Source organism: Convolutriloba macropyga, chromosome 15 (assembly GCF_964194025.1).
Source record: "Convolutriloba macropyga chromosome 15, txConMacr16.3, whole genome shotgun sequence".
Lineage (NCBI taxonomy): Eukaryota > Metazoa > Xenacoelomorpha > Acoela > Convolutidae > Convolutriloba > Convolutriloba macropyga.
This window is the reverse complement of record NC_134482.1, coordinates 45,789,188-45,809,715: the sequence shown is the minus strand read 5'-3', so window position 1 is coordinate 45,809,715 and position 20,528 is coordinate 45,789,188. Positions and strand designations below refer to the sequence as shown.

Genomic DNA, 20,528 nt, shown 5'->3' with positions numbered 1-20,528 from the left:
CTTTTAAACTCGAGTTCGACGTCATAACATCACGATCTGGAAGAGGAATTGTGGACTGCTGTCGGGATTCGACAAGAACAACTGCCATCTTCGAACTTTCAAGTGAGTACTCCCTAAAAATTCGAATATCATAAATCAGGGCGTACATGTTTTTTCGATAATAAAATAGCGTTCAGAAACATCACTATGTTATTGACTTAATTTGACTTAAACTCCAGCATTAAAACTCGAGTTTTTTTTGCATTTACTGAAGAAGGACTTAGAGTGTCAATAATATTTAAAAGCTGTTAACTAGAATGTCGGAAAAATAGTTCGAGTTTTGAACAGAATTAGTGAAAGATTTTGAATAACAACAGCTTTTAAATAAAATAAAGATGGCGCGGCACTCCTCAAAAGCGCTGTTACCGGAACCGTTTACTGGATCAAATGATTTTGAAAGTTATGTAACACATTTTGAGCTCTTGTCACAACTTCAAAATTGGCAAAGAAAAGAAACAGTAAACGGCGCCGAGACCGAAATTGATGAAAGGCTGCATTATTTTGCGTTAAGGTTACAAAAGTCGGCTATGGATTTCTATCGCACACTTTCGGAGGACACTAGAAAGAGTTATGACGGGACCGTAAAGTCTTTCAGATATCGCTATAATGAGAAACCAGTAGTTTTTCCGGGGGAGGCTAGCTAGGAGAGTCCAGCAGCCCAGTGAAAAACTAACAGATTTTCTCTGTGATTTGCAAACGTTAGCTTTGAAAGCGTACCCCCAAGAGTCCACAGAGATAAGAGAACATCTTATTTTGAGGGGATTCTTTGAACGCATAGAAAATAGTCAGGTGCGACTCGAATTGAGAGCTTAAGTGACGCGAATATGACTTTAGACAGAGCTTTAGAGAGAGCTTTACATATAGAAGCAGTCACGGGAATTGAGGAGGAAGACAATGAGCCGTGGGGTTTCTGCCATCCAGTCAAAGTAAAATTCACAGTTACTTAATTCGATTACTGACTTAGTGAGAACCTTGCAAACTAATCAACCTAATAGGCAAGAGAATCAAAAGTTTTCATTGCAAGGAGCGCGGCCAAAAGAGTTTCTACGCGGTAATGAGCGAAGTTCAAGGGAAAACGGAGATAGAAATAGAAGTACCAATAGCTACACCAGAAGTAGCGCTGAGCATAGACGAAACAATTACGAAAGTAGAGTGCGTTCGCAAACACCGGGAGGTGAGAACAGAAACCGAGATCGATCGCACGAGAGTTGTGCCGAGCAGTCGAAGGCAGCGGTGAGTTTCGAGAAAGAAAAATGTTGCCGTTGCGGTCAGCGAAACCATGCATCTAGGGAATGCGAAAATTGTTTCGAATGTGGGAGCCCAAATCACTTCAAACGGAATTGTCCGTATTTAAACGAGAACTAGCTGGAAATCGTAGGGCTTCATTTTCAACTGGCTACGTAAAAACCTTGCGTGGCGGAAACAGCCCAGTGGAAGCGTTGTTTGCAGAAATAATGATGAAAGACAAATTGATAATGGCCTTAATTAATAGTGGAATTAGTGTTTATATTATAAGTGACACACTCTACAAGCAATTGGGGGAACCGAGCCAGATCAGAATGTGCAATAAAAAAATAATAGCTGCCAACAAAGGGACAATGCCTGTAAAGGGGTCAGCAGATATTCAAGTTCAACTTCAGAAATTTACATGTGAAAAAACAGTTTAATTTCTAGTGACCAGAATTGAGATAACGCCCTGTTTAATAGGCATGGAATTCTTTTACAATTTTGACTGTATTTTAAACCCCAAAAAACGAACTGTTTTGCGGAAAAATTGGGAAAACTTTACAATTGCCCCCATCACAACGAAGTAACAGAAACTTGTTTTTATTTGCGGCAGAGGATTACGATTTACCTTGTTGCTGCGAAATTTTCATAAAATATAGTATTGTTGATGAAGAAGGTAACAAAGCACAACAAACTGAAATTATAGTCGAACCCCTAAAGGAGTTTGAAGACAAATCACATTTATTAATAGCGCAATCGCTAAATGATATGGTTGATGATGTAGTATGGGTTCGAGTTCTGAACCCTACAGTAGGACAAAAGAAAGTTTACAAAAATGCGAGATTGTCATTTGCGGAAAACACTGAAAAGATTTCAAGAATACAGCAAAACAACCCTGACAATAATGCAAAATCAAGAGATGAATTTGACTTCAAGAAGCATGTATATACAATTTCAATGAATTTAACCTGTGATGAAATGGCAAAAGTGAGGTCAATTTGCTCAAAATTTGAAACAAAATTTTTGCGAAACTCAAACGATATCGGATTTTGCAATCGAACTCATCACAAAATTAAATTGAAAAAAGATGCGGCGCCATTCAGACGTACATATGGCAGCATGAGCTTTGAGAAACGAAAAACCATGAAAGAAATTGTTGAAGACCTGGAACGAGATGACTTAGTCGAACCAACACACTCTGATTGGGCAGCACTATCATTGCTGGTACCAAAAAAGACGGAACCTACCGCTTAGTTGTAGACTACCGTGGTCTAAATAAACAAATAGAGAAAACATGCTGGCCTTTACCACGGAATAAGGACGGTATTGATTCACTGGAGGGAAAGATGTACTTCTCAAACATTGACCTTCTGTCGGGATACTTTCAAATGGCGCTGGAAGAAGATAGTTAAAATGTAACTGCTTTTATAACACATTTGGGCCTATATAAGTGGAAAAGGCTCCCTATGGGACTAGCTTCTGCACCAGGAGCTTTTTAAAACTTAAAGTAATTAATTTTTGCTGGCTTCTCTTACGAAGTAGCTTTAGTTTATCTAGAGGACGTTATCGTTTTCGGGCGAAAATTCGAAGAACAACTTAAACGGTTAGAGCTGGTTTTCCAACGTTTATCGGGGAATGGATTAAAGATTAAAGGATCAAAATGCAATTTCCTCAAAACCGCGCAGCTTTTTAGGACATATTATATCTGAGAGTTTTGTCGAGGTCGACACAGAGAAAGTAAGAGCGGTAGAAAGAATGAAAGAACCATCATCCCTAAAAGACGTCAGGGCTTTTCTGTGGGCCTTGTGTGCTATTATCGAAAATTTATTCCGGGTTTCGGAAAAACAGCAGAAACTCTTTACAGGTTACTAAATAAATAAAAAAAAATTGAATGGAGTACAGAGTGCACAAGTGCGGTAGCAGAGTCGAAGAAAAAGCTTTTGGAAGCCCCAGTTTTAGGATATCCAAACAATAGGGATCCATATAGATTAATTACCGATGCATCGTTGACAGTCATCGGAGCCATTCTTACATAAAAACAAGGAACTGAGGATAGAGTTATTGCATATTCTAGCAAAACTTTGAGTAAAAGTCATCGAAACTACTCAGCAACTAAGCGAAAATTATTCGCAATCGTTCATTTCACCCATTATTTTAAAAACTATTTACTTGTTCAGCATTTTTTTAATTATAACGGACCACAGGGATCTCGTGTGGATCTATAGTTTTAAAGAACCAGACGGTATGGTCGCAAGATGGATAGAGAAACTTGAGCAATTTAATTTTCACATCGAGAATAGAGCAGAAAAGAAAATCCCACACGCTGACTGTCTTTCGCGCATAAACACAGAAGATGAGGAACTAACAGCTTTCGTTAACGCTATTGTGCCAGACGTAGAGCAAGACGATACCGACTATAGTAGTCGAGGATGGCAGTTACACAAACTACAGAGAGTAAAACTGCGAGATTCGCAGCAAAGTAACAATATACTCAAAGAAGTATATTCATGGGTCATAAACAAAAAAATACCCGAACCACGGCAAATGCGAAACGGAGCTTCGAAGGAGTTATGGAAATACTGGGTTCATTATAAAAATCTTTGTCTCATAGAAAGGATTTCGTATCGAAAACACCAAACAGAAATTGTTTACCAAATGGTGGTACCCTGGGTAGAGTGTCCAACGTTCTTGAGCTGTTGCATGATTCGCCTAGCGCAGGACACTTTGGTATAGAGAAAACGTACAAAAGGGCTTGCGAAAGGTTTTATTGGCCGTGCATGAGAAGGGACGTAAGAAATTGAATAGAAAGCTGTGACGCGTGCCTATAAAGGAAAGGCACTAAACAGAAACATCGACATTCACTCATAAAATGGAAACCTAGTCATCCATTTTGGCAAGTTTCTCTCAATATAATGAGTCCACTTCCGGAGTCCCAAGGAAAAAATACATTTTGCTTATCGGTGATCAATTCAGTAAGTGGTACGAAGCCGTAGCGTTACCCAGTCAAGAGGCTAAAACTGTGGCAAAAGCGTTTGTTGAACACTGGATAGTGAGATTCGGCTGTCCAGTCAACCTACACAGAGACCAAGGGTCAAACTTTATGTTTAATTTGTTTCTTAGTCTTTGCAGTGAACTAGGAATTCAGAGGACATCAACAACATCCTACCACCCACAAGGGAACGTGAAGATTGAACGAACAAATCGAACAATAGAAGAATGCCTCTTCAAATATATAGGACAAAACCAACACGAGTGAACAAATTTTCTACCTTTAGCGAAGATGGCATATCGATCATCAATCCATTGTGTAACAAAATTTAGCCCAGCGTATGTGGTATTGGGTTTTCCACTATCACTGCCTATAGACTGCATCTACAGCACACCACAATCTGCAATATATGCAACACCAAATGACTATGTTTACTCAACGAAACAGAAACTACAGGAAACGTATCAGCTGATGCGAGAAAGTATGGATGTCGAACAAGAACGCCTGAAGACCTATTACGATCGCAGTAAGTATGGACCGAACTATAAGTTCGGAGAAGAAGTGTTAGTTTTCAACCCAACGGTAAAAAGAGAGAAAAACGGAAATTTACTTCTTTTTATAGAGGGCCATACACAATTGTTGAACACATAAACGAGTTGAATTTCAGGTTAGAAGATAAAAAGACGACAAAAGCTATTAAGGTTCATTATGAGCGACTAAAAATTTATAAAACGCGAGAAAAACCATTTACTCTTGAGCCTCAGGCAAAACAAAAAAAAACAAATAAGGAGGAGAAAAACATCTCTTTGGTCAGTTCAGAGGACGATGATATAATTGAAATAGAATCATCCACAGACAGTAAAAGTAATCTGAACTCAGAAAATCAATCTGAAGCTGAGAATGTAAACATTTCACTGATTCTCACAAATGACATGGTTGAAAATGAAACTAAAGAGTCAGAGCAAGAAACCCTTTAAGGGCAAGAGAAGGCAAAGAAACTTGCTGAAGGAAGAAGTGAATCTTTCTCAGAACCTAAAGAGAAAGCTGGAAGGAAATCAGCACAAACAAAAATTCCAAAAGCGGGAAAAAGCCATCAGAAAGTTGTAGTAAAATAAAAAGTACTGAGGAAAAGGTTAATAGTAAAACAAAGGCACCAAAAATGGCTACAAGATCCAGCAGCCGATTAAAATCGGTACCTGAGAAACTAAAAAATTACTTTGCTGAGCAAGATGATGAGTATCTTAGAACTGAGGAAGCTGATGATGTTTTTGTTCCAGGAAAATTCAGAAAGAAATAAGGAAATCTAAAAGAAATTCGAGTTCATCCGGAGCATCGTGTGATGGAGTATCACTATGTTTGTATCTGGCAATGATAGTCATTTTTGCTTCTCTTTCACTTTGTATTAAATTATACGGCTATGATTTTGACAATATTGTATCAACAAAGTTATATTCTCTGGATCACAGTTCAAACTGTGATAACAAAATTCGAGTATCGAAAACAATAGAAAAAGGTAGTTTGATATATGCTGAGGTTCATCCCGAGATAAAATTAAAATTTTGCATATATGAACCGGCATATACTGTGTCTGCACTTAAAAAGATCAATGTACATGACGATGTTGTCTTTATTACCAAAATAAACTCAAGACTCCTAAAATCCATATATTCATTAAACGAGGGAACCTGTAGAAGCATTTGGCAAAACAAAAACTTTGCTTTACCAGGTTTTGGAGATAAAACCTTTAAAATCAACAATTCAGTAACCGAAAAGTTTTACAACGAGCTAGTGAAACTACTTATGTTGAGGATCATAGCCAGAGCTTCATGAAAAAAAAAGAATCGTGAAGGTGCTATTATGCTGAGCCTGTAGGAGTAAAACTTATTGGAAATGTGATGATCAATGCAAAACTTTACATCGAAACAAATTGGGGAAAGCTGATACAAAGAAACCTCTTAAGCTTTGAGGATCCCCTAGGTTTTCCAAAAGCTGTTTTCATCAAAACCACCCTTTTTGAAGATGACTTAGTCAATTATTTTTTTCGAAAATCAAGACAAGCAAACCTGTCAAACTATTAAACACTTTAACAAGGAAGACCCTGCAAAAATTTTTTGGTAACAACAAGACCACATTTATCAGCGGAAAAATTTCACACAAAAACAAGTATGAAGATTTTGCATTGGAAATTTTAGAGGAAAAAGCAATTTTGTGTGGACAACAGGTAAAAGTAACCGGAATCCCAGTTGTTTTTTAACTCCGAGAAAAATTCAGAACTTACAACTTTTAATCTAAAAATAACCATGGAAATATTTCTGTCAAGCATTATCGACAGCTTTAACTTCGAAATATTCGAAGAGAGGGAATTTTTTTCATGAAAATAAGAACACTGCAATGTGAAATTCAACGACTGAGAATTCAAACTATGTTTGAGATATCAGAACACGTTGTGAGCCCTTCAGTAACACTCTTCGAGCCAGGAACTCACTTTGAAAGAGCACGATCTGGTTTGTATGTCCATAAATGTGCAAAGATGGTAGAAACAATAACTAAGCTTTCTTTTTGTACAGAGGAAGTTCCGGTGTTAATACAAGGTCAAAATTTTTCTTCTATAAGGTATTTGGAACCCATCACCAAAATTTTGTATCGTAATTATACAATCGCTGCAAGCAACCCGCTGTTCCCAAATGTCGTCAATTTAGAAGACAATATGGAGTTTTCAACAATATGGAGAAACACTTAAGAAATTCGATCATAAAATATATCAATGGCCGATGAATAATGACTTGAATTTTAGTGATCAAAATTTACATCGTAGCCTTTTTTCCACATCAAATTTAAAAAAGAGCCAAATCGCTCGAACAATTCGCCACAATAGTAAAGGAGTTATCAGTCGAGAAGCGTTCCGAGACTCTGATGGAAATTACAATCTTGACAATTTTGTACATTGGAACAACCAGTTTCAACAAGAAATGTTTTTTGCAAAGAAAATAACGATTTTGTCGTAACTTAAAAACTGAAAGCTTATACGTTTGGTTATAAGCTAAGGACATTGCTGTGTTAGTCTTAACAGTCTACCTCATATTCCAATTTGTGAAAATTTTCCTAATTTGTTCAACTATTTAGGATTAGTCATTAACTGAGCATCCTGGCAACAACTGTTGCGGAATCTCGACCCTGTAACGGGAACACGTATGTATAATCAACTACTCAAATTAATTAATGAGCGCCGAGAACAAAAAAAAATGATTGAAGAGAAAGAGTCCTTGAAAGAGTCGGTTGTGTAAAAAAAATTAAAATGAGTTGTCTTGAGTTCAAGACCAAAAAAAAAATGAAAATGAGTTGTCTTGAGGTCAAGACCAAAAAAACTGAAAATGAGTTGTCTTGAGTTCAAGACCGAAAAAAAAAGAAAATGAGTTGTCTTGAGTTCAAGATCGAAAAATAATGAAAATGAGTTGTCTTGAGTTCAAGACCCAAAAAAAATGAAAAAGATTTGTCTTGAGGTCAAGACCAAAAAATAAAGGAAAAGTCTTGAGATCAAGACTGAAAATATTGAGAAACTTTAGAAGCAAAAATGGTTTCTATTTAACATAGCAGGCAGCGAGACCCCACAAATTGGTGAATATGTGTACTATATGCCGGAGTTGTGGAAGGTTGTCTCGGAGATTTCCCCGGGAGTGTACCGAGAGGGATCTTGTCTGTCACGGACTCAGAAGTTGTCTACACTAGAGCTTCTGGCATCCGCCAATATTCGGTCCCGAGCTCTTCAGACTGAAGTGGAACTGCAAAACCTGTGCTCGCAGTTAGCGAAGTTGAAGAGTACAAACTCTTTACTCCAAAAACATCTTGTCGAGCTTCGACAAGAACTAGACAAACATTGCGACAAAGCCAAAGAGGCAACGAGAGAAGCATTGGGAAAACTGAGCGCCGAGTGTGAGGTAACCTAAAGGCGGCGGCAGCTAGAAATTCCGAACAAGAGCAGTCAATCGACTTACTTAAGCAGGAGTTGGCCGATCTAAAAGTCAATACTGATAGAAAGAGCGAAGCCATGTAGGAAATGGAGAAAGATTATGACCAATTGAGGTCAGAGCTTCGGCAGTTGGAAAACTATAACCACTACTTGGCGATTTAGTGCCGAAGGAAAGACACTATAATCGATAGACAAAAGCATTCTTTGAAGAACGAGAAAGCCAAAACGAAGGCCACAGAAAAGTGTTTATTCGAGATTTGGAATAAAAATGTATTGAATCGGCCTTCGACATTGTACGAGATTTTGTTGGTTAAAAGTTTTACTTCGAAAGATCAGATAAAAAAACACTACCAAAAAATGAGCTTGTTGACGCACCCTGTTCCTGGTGGAGATGAGGTGTTTTTCAAGACCATCGAGCTTACCAAATACTGATGAACGATGGGGTGCGAGAAGCGTACAACAATTTTGGGCTGGACGAGGCAGAGAAAGTCATGAATGACGAAAACTGATACGTAAACTTTTTATATGAAAAATACAAACTTTTCGTATTTTAAAACGTTCATGCATCGAAAGCTGTAAAATTTGTTTGATTTTTATGTGAGTTGCACACTCTATTCTTATTGAGAGGGGGGAGTGTGAGTGTCACACGTATATTAAAAAAGGTGTACTAAAAACCTTTGGTTTCAAGGTCAAATGTTTAGTTTAAATTTTAATTTATTACCTGATTAATGACTGACACAATCTTGATAGGTGTCGACAAATTGAAATAGACAAAGCTCGGGCTTCGAGCAATATTAACAATTGTGACATATCAGTATTTACTTGGTTATCTTACCACGGTGATAGAACCGATATTGGATACGGTCAAAACTGAGGATAAAACTCATTCATTGAACACCAAACCTACCTTCAGATTTAATCACTCTATTAGATCTTCATTTATTTGAAACTATTCTCTGCTTTTATCTACTTATTAATTAAACTTCAATCCTTGTATTTTGAACAAGTACCACGCTCAATTACTAAAGATACTAAATATTGCGCACGGGCGGCTGCTATATCTATTTACATTTTCAAATTTTTCTAAAAAGTTTTTAAGGTTTCAACCTTAAAGTTTGTTAAAATGTTAAAAGAACTTCAAAACTTTTAATATGAGGTTGCCCTAATGATTTGGTTGCCCCTCACAAGGTTTACATTCTGTCCTCCAATTCGCTCAAGTTTTTTGCTCTCTGTATGAGATTCCGGATTGCATCTGTCCTTGAAGCTCCTGTCTGGATGGATCCATAACTGCTTCAATGAATCTTCGACATTAGCGAGCCTGTTGAGATTTTTCATGATGTCATTCACTTGCATATCATTGTCTAAAGTCACCCGCATATGTCTTGCTTGACCTGGATTATTGACTCTCGCCAGCCTCATTTCACAATTGCATCCGATTTCTCGATCTGAACCAAAAACTTCTGGATTAGCTCCTCATCTTGCTTGAGTTGCTCTTCCCTTGGGAGCTTTGGATCCTCGTTGGCTCTGAAGATAATCACGTTTTTTCGCCTTCGCAATTCTTCCTCTTCGTTTTTTCCTGATGTTTTTACGTTACAACCGATTTCCATTACAACCAATTTTTGCCGTTTGTACACCTAGCTCAATGGGTGCTTTTTATTTATTTAATGATTATGATTTTCAATGTAATAAATTGTGCTCTGTAATTGGGGGTTGTTAGCGGACTGGGGCCACTAATGGGAAAAATCACTTTAAGCATACGGCTCAAGATCGTCCGAATTTTTCAAACTGAATAAAAACGGAACCAAACACGCGGAGTGTCGATCTTTCGTGCATGCAGTTTAATCATAAGAGCCAATTAATATATTATTTTCACCAATCCGACGGTCGGCAAAAATTGAATGGTAAATTTAATGTTGAAATGCGATGATATTCAACTTTTTGAAGAGAATCCATCCGTGCACCTGGAAACTTTGTTGAAATTGTTTAGACTGTCACAACAGACGTCAACGTTTTAAGCGGGTACTGGGTGTAAGGCCGCTGGGCGATAGCAATGTATAAACAAAGAAACAAAGTTTTGTGTGCTCAAATGAAAAATTTACTTGCTACAAAAATGGGGTCTGATGAATTACCAAATTATAGCAAATAAAAAGAAATTGATTCCCGAGAATTCATACTATTTGCGCTCGTACAGTAGAAATGAACCTACTGAAAACTCATTCTCCGCCATTGTTCACGAGGGTCGACTAAAAGCCCCTGAAGACTTTTCCTACTTGCGTTTTAGCTTAAAAATACGACAACCCTGCCAAATTGTATCATTTTTAATAGACATTTCGCAACATCGAAAGACACAAACGTATGTCTGTCACAAACGTTCTGGCACAAACGTTTTATTTATATCCTGGTTTAATCAGTTCTGTTCTATCAAATCTGTAAGTATACGGATAACTATAATTTACTTCTTTTTTTTGCGCTGAGTAACTCATTTTTTAAGACAGTTGAGAGCCATGGAGGACTCAGAAGAAAAAAAGAAAATGCTGCGAGGTGATTTGTATATGGGATCTGATCCGCAGCTGGCTGGTGAACGAGAGGCTGTCCGAGTAATTTTAAGGGAATTTAATACCCAGATTTCGTATGCAGATGTCGAAAAGAGGAAAGAGTTTGGCTACAAAATTTTTCCGAACGCTGGAAAAAATCTTCATATCGAACCTCCAATCTTTTGCGATTATGGCCACAATGTACTTATTGGCGATGATTGCTTCTTCAATTTTAATTGTGTCCTTTTAGACACTTGTCTAATCACCATCGGCAATGCCGTAAAGTTTGGACCAAATGTCTCTATCTATACAGCTACGCATCCATTCAACGCAAAAGTAAGAAGGACAGGTCTAGAATCAGGTGAAAAAATCTCTATAGGAGATGATACGTGGATGGGTGGAAACAGCACTGTGTTACCTGGAGTAACTATTGGTAAGCGAGTAATTGTAGGAGCCGGCGCTGTTGTCACGAAAGATGTTCCAGACGATGCTGTAGTTGCTGGTAACCCTGCAAAGATAATAAGGATGACCGATAATAGTGAATGAATGGCTGTAATGAGAAGAAATTTCTATTAATCAAGGATTGATAAATTTTAACTATTTGCGAGCTTTAAATAAATTTTATATAGACTACTGATGTAATTTGGTCAACAGATCAGGTGCTATTTGTTTTTAATTGATGAATAAGATTGACTGCGATACTTTATATTTCTTTGGATGCTTCAGAGGAAGTCTTGAGAGAGAATTAATTTCAATAATTTTGCTGGGCTCTTTGATAACGTGGAAGTATGGGTAGCAGTGGTATAGGACTTCAAATTACCTTGTACAAAAGATGATATGGACATACAATTCTGTCAAACTTATTAAATAAGAGAAAAGCTGTCATTGTGAACAGATTTTCGCTAAGCAAGAGAAGTTTTTTGATCATTCGCTGCGTTCAGTGAATGACTTCCTGACTTTGAAAAACAATCTCGAGAGAACGGTGCATATCGATAATCGTTTTTAGCCAGTTTTTCGTCCATTTGGCTAAATTTGTTTACTTGTAATTTGGTTTTCTGAAGAAATTGTTTTTGATTGATGCTGTATTAATATGTAACTTTGTCTGCGATGATGTCTGCGATGCTGTCGAAATATGTAACTTTGTCTGCGATGATGTCGAAGTAGAGCCCTGTCTTCAGTCTTTGCAAGGGGAAACCTTCGCAAATAGAACTACTACTATTGATGACGACGCTCGACTAGATATCAAAGCTAATGGTTTCTTCGATTCACGCTTCAGCAGAACGTTCTTTGATGTGAAAGTGTTTAATCCGTATGCGAAGAGTTGCCCAAGAAGCATACCGGATTCCTACAAATATCACGAGTCCATCAAGAAGCTGAAATACGAACAAAGGATAATCGACGTCGAGAAAGCCACCTTCTGTCCGTTAATCTTCTCGTGTACAGGAGGAGCTGGTCCATCAGCATCAAAAGCCATACAGAGATTGGCTTCTAGGATCAGCGATAAGAAAGAAGATTCATATTCGGACGTGATCACGTACATATGGACAAAATTAAGTTTCGCTCTTTTACGTAGCTCCATACTCTGCCTCCGTGGCGCGCGCTCCATGCGCAGGCGCCCTGCAGTAGAAGCGTCAATAGGAACCATTGTAGAGGAAGGGAGGCTGTTATGCTAAATGCTTGATATTTTTTCTAATCTTGATTCAAAATCACTGCATATTATACTTTAATTGCTACTTACCATATCTATCTTGTTCATAATTCTGATGCTTTATTTTCTTTATCCTTTGCATCTGATGCTTCAATTTTTGACCACTGTCAGAATTTATAAATACACATAGGAGTTGACTTGCTGCCCCCGAGTTGACCGACTACCCTTTTAGGGGAGGGGCTTTCTCTCAATTGACCCTTTTTTCTTAAAAAAAAATTAATATGTAACTTTATGAAATCGATAGCACAAAGTTTTACAGAGCCTAATTTTATTTTTCAAGTGTAAAATGGGGCTCATCTTTCTCAAATTTAAAGTCAATTTTTGGAATTTTTTCATCAATTTCTTCCTGTTTAGATCTTGGAGCGGACTTTTTTCTGAAAACTCAATGTATATGGCAACGTTCGATTGACGATTCGTCCTTTGAACGTGACTTCTTTTTTCTTTTTATCTTTTTTTCTTTTAAATCAAATTGTACACATACTAATCCGTTGTTTTTTGCAATTTTTGTCCATTTTTATTGTTTTTTTTTTGGTTTTACGTAGAAAAAGTTTTTCTAAGCAGAGCCAGTGGTTTAATTTCGTGATGATGTTTATAACTGTTTTGTTTTTTGACGTCTAATATTTGAATAGCAAGGGAAATTTGTTTCTTAAATACAATTTTTAATATTTGATTTTAATATTTTGACATTTTTTTTGCTAAATATCTTATATTAGCGAATCTCAGTAACTTCTCATTTTTTTCAACAGAGCGATGGCTGTGTAATTTTTTTGAGCCATGTTTTTTCAGCCTAAATAAATATATGTGCTTAATTTTGGATCAATAATTTTTTGGAGTGTAATGAAAACAGAATGGAAAATCAATGCCGCATGTGAAAACTGTGTTTAGGTCAAACGGCTGAATTAATCTAAATGCGGACAAAAAAGAATGATTTTTTATCGTATCGTTGAAAACCATTGTAAATATTAAAGGCGAGAAAAGTAGTTGAGAAAAAATCGCTAATAGAACAAAATTTTTTGAAGTTTTTTAGTTTTTATTCCCAGGTTTCAATCAAAGCTGTCTCTCACAATTATCAAATCTAGTAAGGGTGTGTTTGAAAGAACTTCTGACCATCTGAAGCAAAGGTTGCATATTTAGATACAATCTTCATTTATTTTTTAACTTTTTTACCATTTAAAGTTTTTCTAGAATTTATTGTGTTCTTTTTTTAAACACTTGCGGAGTTGTGTCGTTGAAACTAGTTGTTGTAGTACTTTTGGTGGTCGTTCGTTATGATTAAAAGTTTTTTAAATTTTGTGATAAGTTGGCTAAGTTCGAGCAAATTTTGCCTATTTTTTTTTGGGTTTCTTCTGACTTTACGTGTCCTGCTTTAATTTCTCTTGGTCAATTCTAAGTTGATTGTTACTTTTTAAGGTGTTGCTTCTATGAACTGACACTTCAAATCTAGTCGTGGCAGTTTTCTCAAACATGAATTACTTATTTTTTTTAGTTTGTTAGCAGTTTCAAATAGTCAATTGATTTCTCTCCCTCGTTTTGGATGAGTGACTGATATGGCAGAAAAGGTTGTAATTTTTTTGCCGAACAGTGGTTGGGAATAATTGTGGAAGTTAAACAGGAAACATATCATTTTAAGTTAAACAAGTTTTCTAATTATTTTACGTTTTTGCTCTTATGGTTTAATTGTTGTTTATTGCTTCTCGAACAAATTTTGGTGGGGTGACTAATTACGAGAGACTTTATTTAACATTTTCACAAATTAATGGTTTGGAATGGCATTTAGCGCTTGCAGAGAGTTTTTAAGAATTCTACTTCAAAGTGTCCCTCATCTCCTTTCAGAGTTTTTTTATGAACCCATTTTTATTGTGTTGTGTCAGTGGTTAATTTTTTGTTGCAAACTATCTAACAGGTTTCTATACCAATAGTTTTTTTTCTGGAGTTGCCACTGAAGTTTAACTTTTCAGGTTGTGTATCTGTTTTTGTCAGATACTTTTCTAATATTTTTTCCTGTTTCAAACTGCTTAGTATAATTATGTGGAATATGCGTTAGGTGATTGAGGATTGTCACTTTCTACTTCTAGTCGTTTCCGGATTTCTTCAGACCATATTTTTTGATTCGTTGTCTCAAGCTCTTTTTTGTTTTAACGTTTGTTCTAGAACATTCTGTCGCTTCACGTTTTCAGTCTTTTCACACCTCTTCACGTTTTCAGTCTTTTCACACGACTAGGAGATGCCAACGCTCTCGCACATTCTTTACTACTTCTTCAATCTGAATCTCTCCAAGACAAGATTGTCAAAACCAAAGCCGTCGCAGGAAGGCTAAATAGAAATTGCAAGAGCAGTCTCAAAACGATTTAAAAGGTTAGTGGTACTAGTAGTGGTAGTGATAGAACCCGGATCTAGGTCATATGGATCTCTTTCAGACTTTGTCTCAGAGTTCTTTCCCTTGGGGATCAGGATCTTAAGACTAATGATCTCTTTGAGACTTTTGTCCCGGAGTGCTTTCCACCTGTGAGCAGTGTACACTTGAGTCTTTTGACATGGTGTCCTGTCCATAAGTCCGATAGATACTTTTTAAAAATTTTTGTTCCGCCTTTAAATGCATATAATTTTTCACACAACTTTCACATACATTGCGGCCCTCATTTCAAGCCCTATAAAACTCTAGGACTCGTACCTTCAAAAAGAAAATCAAAGGCAGCACATTCCAATGTTGCTTTTGTGGCAAAGTGATGCACCTCATGCCAGAGTTCAATGAGCTTGACAAGATATCCATAGATGTCCTCATCCTGCTAGAAGACAACCTCCTCGTCTGCAATAAATGCAAACCGAAAAAACGAATTCAGAGTCGACCACAACTTAGCACAAATACCCAAAATAGATAAACAAATGCTCAAGTTTGAAAAACAAGTTGAAGCCTTGACGTCCAAAGTCGAGAACTCGTACGATTGCGTCAGTAAAGTATAAAGTGTTGTTCATCAAATGCAGAAAACGGAACCCAAAACATTCAAACAAACATTTGGCAAGGTAGTGCCAGGGAAGGTTCTCTCTTCTCCCGCAAACAGCTCTTTGGGCATTCTAATCAGAGTGATGCCTGAAACCTCAGCTGAACCCCCTGACAAACTAATCCACCCCGTCCTTGGTTGAAGAAATACTCCAAGACCTTAAAATAGCTGACCGCAACCTCATCAATGTCATTCGCCTATGCAGGTACGACCATTAAAAAGACGCATCAACACTGAAAGCCCATTCATCAAAGATTTCATCTTGAAATGCGCCCATCGTCTAAAGGACTATGCAGGATTCAAAAAATCGATCTACCTTACGCTGATGCTGCCAAAATACATAATGAATGTATGAGAAAACGGAGAGAACAAATGGATAATAAAGACCTGAAAGGCAAAAAAGGTATTCCGCTGCCCGTCTCGGAAAACAGTGAAGACCGTGTTAGTGGTGGCGAGAAATGTTTGCTGTCAGTGCTAACCTGATTGACCTTCAGTTCGAGCGCCCATACTATGTTGCAGTGCAAATAAAGCTTTTGGATGAAACTTTAACTGTTTGTTGCATCTACAGTTCTCCGTCAGAGAGTCGATACAGATGGGACCTCAACACTCTGGAATCTCTACTAATCAAACTGGAGGAAATGCCGTGTTGTGAACTTAGCGTTACGGGAGACATCAACTTCGACCAGACTGATTGGACGCTTTTCTTTTCCACAGTTGACTATGAAAAGTCAGTTCTTGAATGGATCGTGAACACAACTTCTTCACCTCCAGTCAATTGCATGCTACAGCTTTGACCACGGCGAGAATGCTCTGACCACAGGCCTCTGTGTACTGCTGTTGAGGTACGCAGAAACACTGCTGAATTTCATGCACCCGATCACTAATTTGATGATAAACTTGCCTTCCAACGAGCTGACTGGGATGAATTTAACAAATTGTACACGCATTCTTAGCATGCTGCTTCATTAATGTTCATACTGCGAGCAACTGAAACAATGGAATAGAAATAAAATTTATTTTCCTAAATGAAGTTGGAAAGACAACTCCTTAAGAGCGAGAAAGGCCATGAAATGTTTTCAGAATCAAATGAGACATCTCAAAAGGAAGTAATTGGATCACGCCACTCAATGCGTACACCGACAATGTTGTCCCATAGTAACCTACGCTTCGCAAGCATGGCTACCGAATAGAGCTGGCTTGTGTAAACATGTTTAACAAATTGCCACAAAAGGGATCCTCGAGTCATCGAAACCTGGGAAAAATAGCATGAAACGGTTAAACCTGCTCTTACTGAGCCTCTACTGTGATATGCACGACCTCCTGTATCTACTATCCTCTTTGAAAGGAGAGTACGATTATAGTCTCATTAACGCTGAAAACAACCCTCCAAGCTTGGAAAGCACTCGACAAGCTGTAAGGGCGAATTCTGAATACAGAAGACGAGACTTGCTTAATCTGAATTTTTAGACAAACTAAGATCCTTTTCATTCTAGTGTCCAACGTCAAGAAATACTTGGAATTTGGAAACATTTGCAATGAACAAATTGACGCTGACAAAACTACCTATCACTTCTGTCAATTCAACTACAACAAATGCACATGGAGAATTCTATGCAGATGCGGAAACTGTAATCCCATGTGTAAATTCAGTAAAACTTAAACTGGACCAGCAAACTGGTTGAAAACCCTTGAAGCTGGTTCTAAATCCTTCTGTACTACTACTGCCACTACTACTAAACGAACAAATTGTTGATGAAATGGAGAATTTATATCTAAGCCGTCAAGCTGCACAGTGACATTTTTGTAGTCCAGGTACGTTGAAGACTGAGATCGAGCTTCGAGTCCTTTAGATTAAAAAATGTTTTTATGCAGTTATTTGAAAGCCAACGGTTGACAATATTTTAGCATGCCAAGAATCGATGAAGTCGTTAACGCACTGACAAACACGAGTAAAAAGATTTTGATAGTTATTTCTGTGGGCTAGTTACTCAATAAGGAACTCTCTAGCTCTGAGGAACATGGCTATTTTGTATTCAACATTACCTCTAAAGCTATCAACTAAAACTAGGAGGCTCGAATGACACAGAATGTTCCCACATTCGCAGTTGAACCCATACAATGCAACATACCACCATATCTAAATTGAAATTGCAGAAACTCAACATCTCTCCAAAAACTATCAATAAAGCTAAAATCTGTCAATAAAGCTGAATAAGTCTTCTTAATTTATGCGCCGCCCTGTCTTGACCTCAGTAAGCAATCGGCATACAAACTCGAAACAATCCAGAAGAGTCCTGAAATGGGCGCTGAATGATCATATTTCATATCCGAAAATGATAGTTGCAGCCAATATCCCCCTTTATAACTCTATTGTGAAATCGTGGAGTTTCTGAAAACTATCAAAGATTTACAAAAAGACACAGCAGCCACATTGTTATAGGATGCCTCGTTAAATAAATGGACAATGTAAATTTTGTCTACCGAAAGTCAACAAAAAGTTCTCGAACTGAAATCTGCCTAGATCACGCAGAGTTCAGCATCATCTACCAATTAACGTAAAGTTTTTCGAGCAGCCAGGACTGTTATCAACAGTTTTTGATCACTAGATAAAGCTAGAAGCAGTAGTGTTTTTGGCTGTTTGCCTACGGCGGCCGGAAGTCTTTGAGCCTATGAAATATATAGGGAGATATCCCTATAGCGATGCTGAGAGTTCTGAGCGACCATGACAAAATCAAACGTTTAGCTTATCATTTTTTTTGGTATATCAAGTTTCCGAGATTTGCCTGATAGCGAACTGTTTTGTAACTCATGTTTGAAAGGAGAGTAAACTTATTTGCATTTTCCGAGGAAAAATAAGTTTTAGTAACCGTCCGTTACAAAGAACTTATTTGCGCACTGTTTTAAATAAAACTCACAATTGGTACCAAGTGGATGCCAGACCTATTACGTCCCAGGTCTAACAAGTGACACCAAAGAACTTTATACAGAGTACTGCTGCAGTTTTGACGAAGAACCATTCAGCAATGAGACTCACCAATTGGGCGAAACAGTCTGTGCCAGAGTAGTAGCCAACGCTCAACGCGAGTTGCTAACATTCATTCATTAAGTTTATCAATCTGCAACGCGACTCCCAAAAAGCGTGGAAAAAACTGATAATACTTAACAACGGCAATACCACAAGCAGAACAACCATGGGTGTAACAGCTAGCCAGGTTGCATCGCAACTGCTTAAGAACGGGAAGATAAAACTCTAAATCCGACAAAAGCTCACAGTTCTCGATTCAGACTGCTCGATTCTCTTGGATGACATTTTTGTTCTCGAAGTTACCAAAGCTCTGGCCGACATGAAAAACGGTAAAGCAGCAGGGGTGGATAACACCTGTGTGGAACAGTCGAAACATCTGGGTGAAGCGGGTTTCTCTTGGCTACTCGAGTTTCTTTCAGCCAGAAACTCCCCAGGGAATGGCCTAAGGCAAAAGTTATGGCCCTACCAAAGCCAGCGAAAGATATTTTCTGTCCCAAACGCTCCCGTCCTTTCTCACGCCTCTGCCATACATTAACTGTTTGAAAAAATAATACTTACAATACGTCAGAGACTGACCCCACATTGTCGAGCCCATGTTTAGGGAGCAAGCGGGCTTCAGACCTGGGAAATCTACAACCGGCAGAGATCCGCATCTCACCAAACATATAGAAAATGGCTACCAAAGGAAAATGTACACTGGAAATGTTTTGGACCTGCATACGGTAGTCAGTCATCAGCTCTTGCTACGGAAGCTACGCGAACTAGTCGGCGATACGAAACTCTGTCGAGTTATCCGTCAACTGCTTACAAGCCGCAGGTTCTACTTTGTTGTAGACAGCAGGAGGAGCAGATGGCGGACAAAAGAACGGGTGCAACAGGGTTGCGTGCTAGTACCTCTGCTGTTCGATGTCTACACGGACTACCAACCTCTGGATATCGAAACTTCATTCTTGCTGATAACCTTCAAGATCCAGGTACCAAGAACATTGAACAGAAAGTGCATAGTGTTTTCAATGAAATAAGCGAATACTACGAAAACATCAATTTGAAGCCGAACCGTGAGAAAACAGAGGTTTCTCTCTTTCATCTGAATAAGAAATCGGTAAAACGAAAACTCAAAATAGTCTGGGAAGGAATGCAGCTTACACATAAACGCCAACCCGAATATCTAAAATTCGTTCTGGACCGAACACGGAGTTCCAAACACACTGCCTCAATATACGAAAGTCGAGGTAGAAATAGCCTTCCACGGCTTCTAACGACATCGAGGTTCGGAGCTAATTCAAGAACTCTACACATCGGCCCTAAATCCCGCAATATCAGCCGCTGAATATGATTCGCCGCTCTGGTATAGGTCATCCCATTGCGCAGCAAGTCGACATCATGGTACATGAGACAATGGGAAGAATCACTGGTTGTCGGCAGACGACGAAGGTACAGCATTTGTATAAACTGCCTGGTATATCTCCACCTAACATACGCCGGAGGCAGCTCCGAGAGAAGAAAGACGGAAGCAAACGACTGATCAACAACACCCAATGTTTGGAAAGACCGCAGCACCGCTACGACTTCAGTCGCGACGCTGTTTCCTATCACAGACTGGCCCCCTAAATATACCAATCAACAATTACAGAGGCAAGAAGTGAAAACTTGTTTCTGAAGTGCAAGGCGACCAAATCACCCCTCACCAGAAACTAGCTGTGCTGGACGATGCCGCTCAACTCGCCACTAATGGGGGTAGATTACCGGCCCCACATGAACCCTATGTGGAAAGGAAAAGGACATGGTCAATTGTTTGAATGCCCGAGACCGCTGACTATCTTTGACCTGTGGTACAACGAGGACGGTCCTCAGAGGTATGTGGAAATGTAGTTGAGTGAGTCTGAAGTTGTACTTGTGGAGTGGACACGAATAAGAAGAACGACTACTTAGATCGTAGTTCTGGAGGCCCAGTTTACATACATAAAAATAAGTAATGACAGAAGACAACTGGACATTGTTAGATCTCTGAAAATGAGTTGCACAAACTTACCAGAACAT

The 20,528-nt window shown here is 38.3% G+C and overlaps 2 protein-coding genes across 2 annotated transcripts in view; one reads left to right on the top strand and one right to left on the bottom strand.

The window, feature by feature from the left end:
* LOC142354506 (chromobox protein homolog 3-like) overlaps positions 1–20,528 on the bottom strand; it is a 572,284-nt gene that overhangs the window by 480,841 nt on the left and 70,915 nt on the right. The gene's annotated exons all lie outside the window — the stretch shown is intronic.
* LOC142354505 (large ribosomal subunit protein bL19m-like) overlaps positions 11,619–20,528 on the top strand; it is a 91,667-nt gene continuing 82,757 nt past the window's right edge. The window contains exon 1 of the mRNA XM_075406827.1: positions 11,619–11,626. The gene's annotated coding sequence lies outside the window, so the exon portion shown is untranslated. The remainder of the gene's footprint in view (positions 11,627–20,528) is intronic.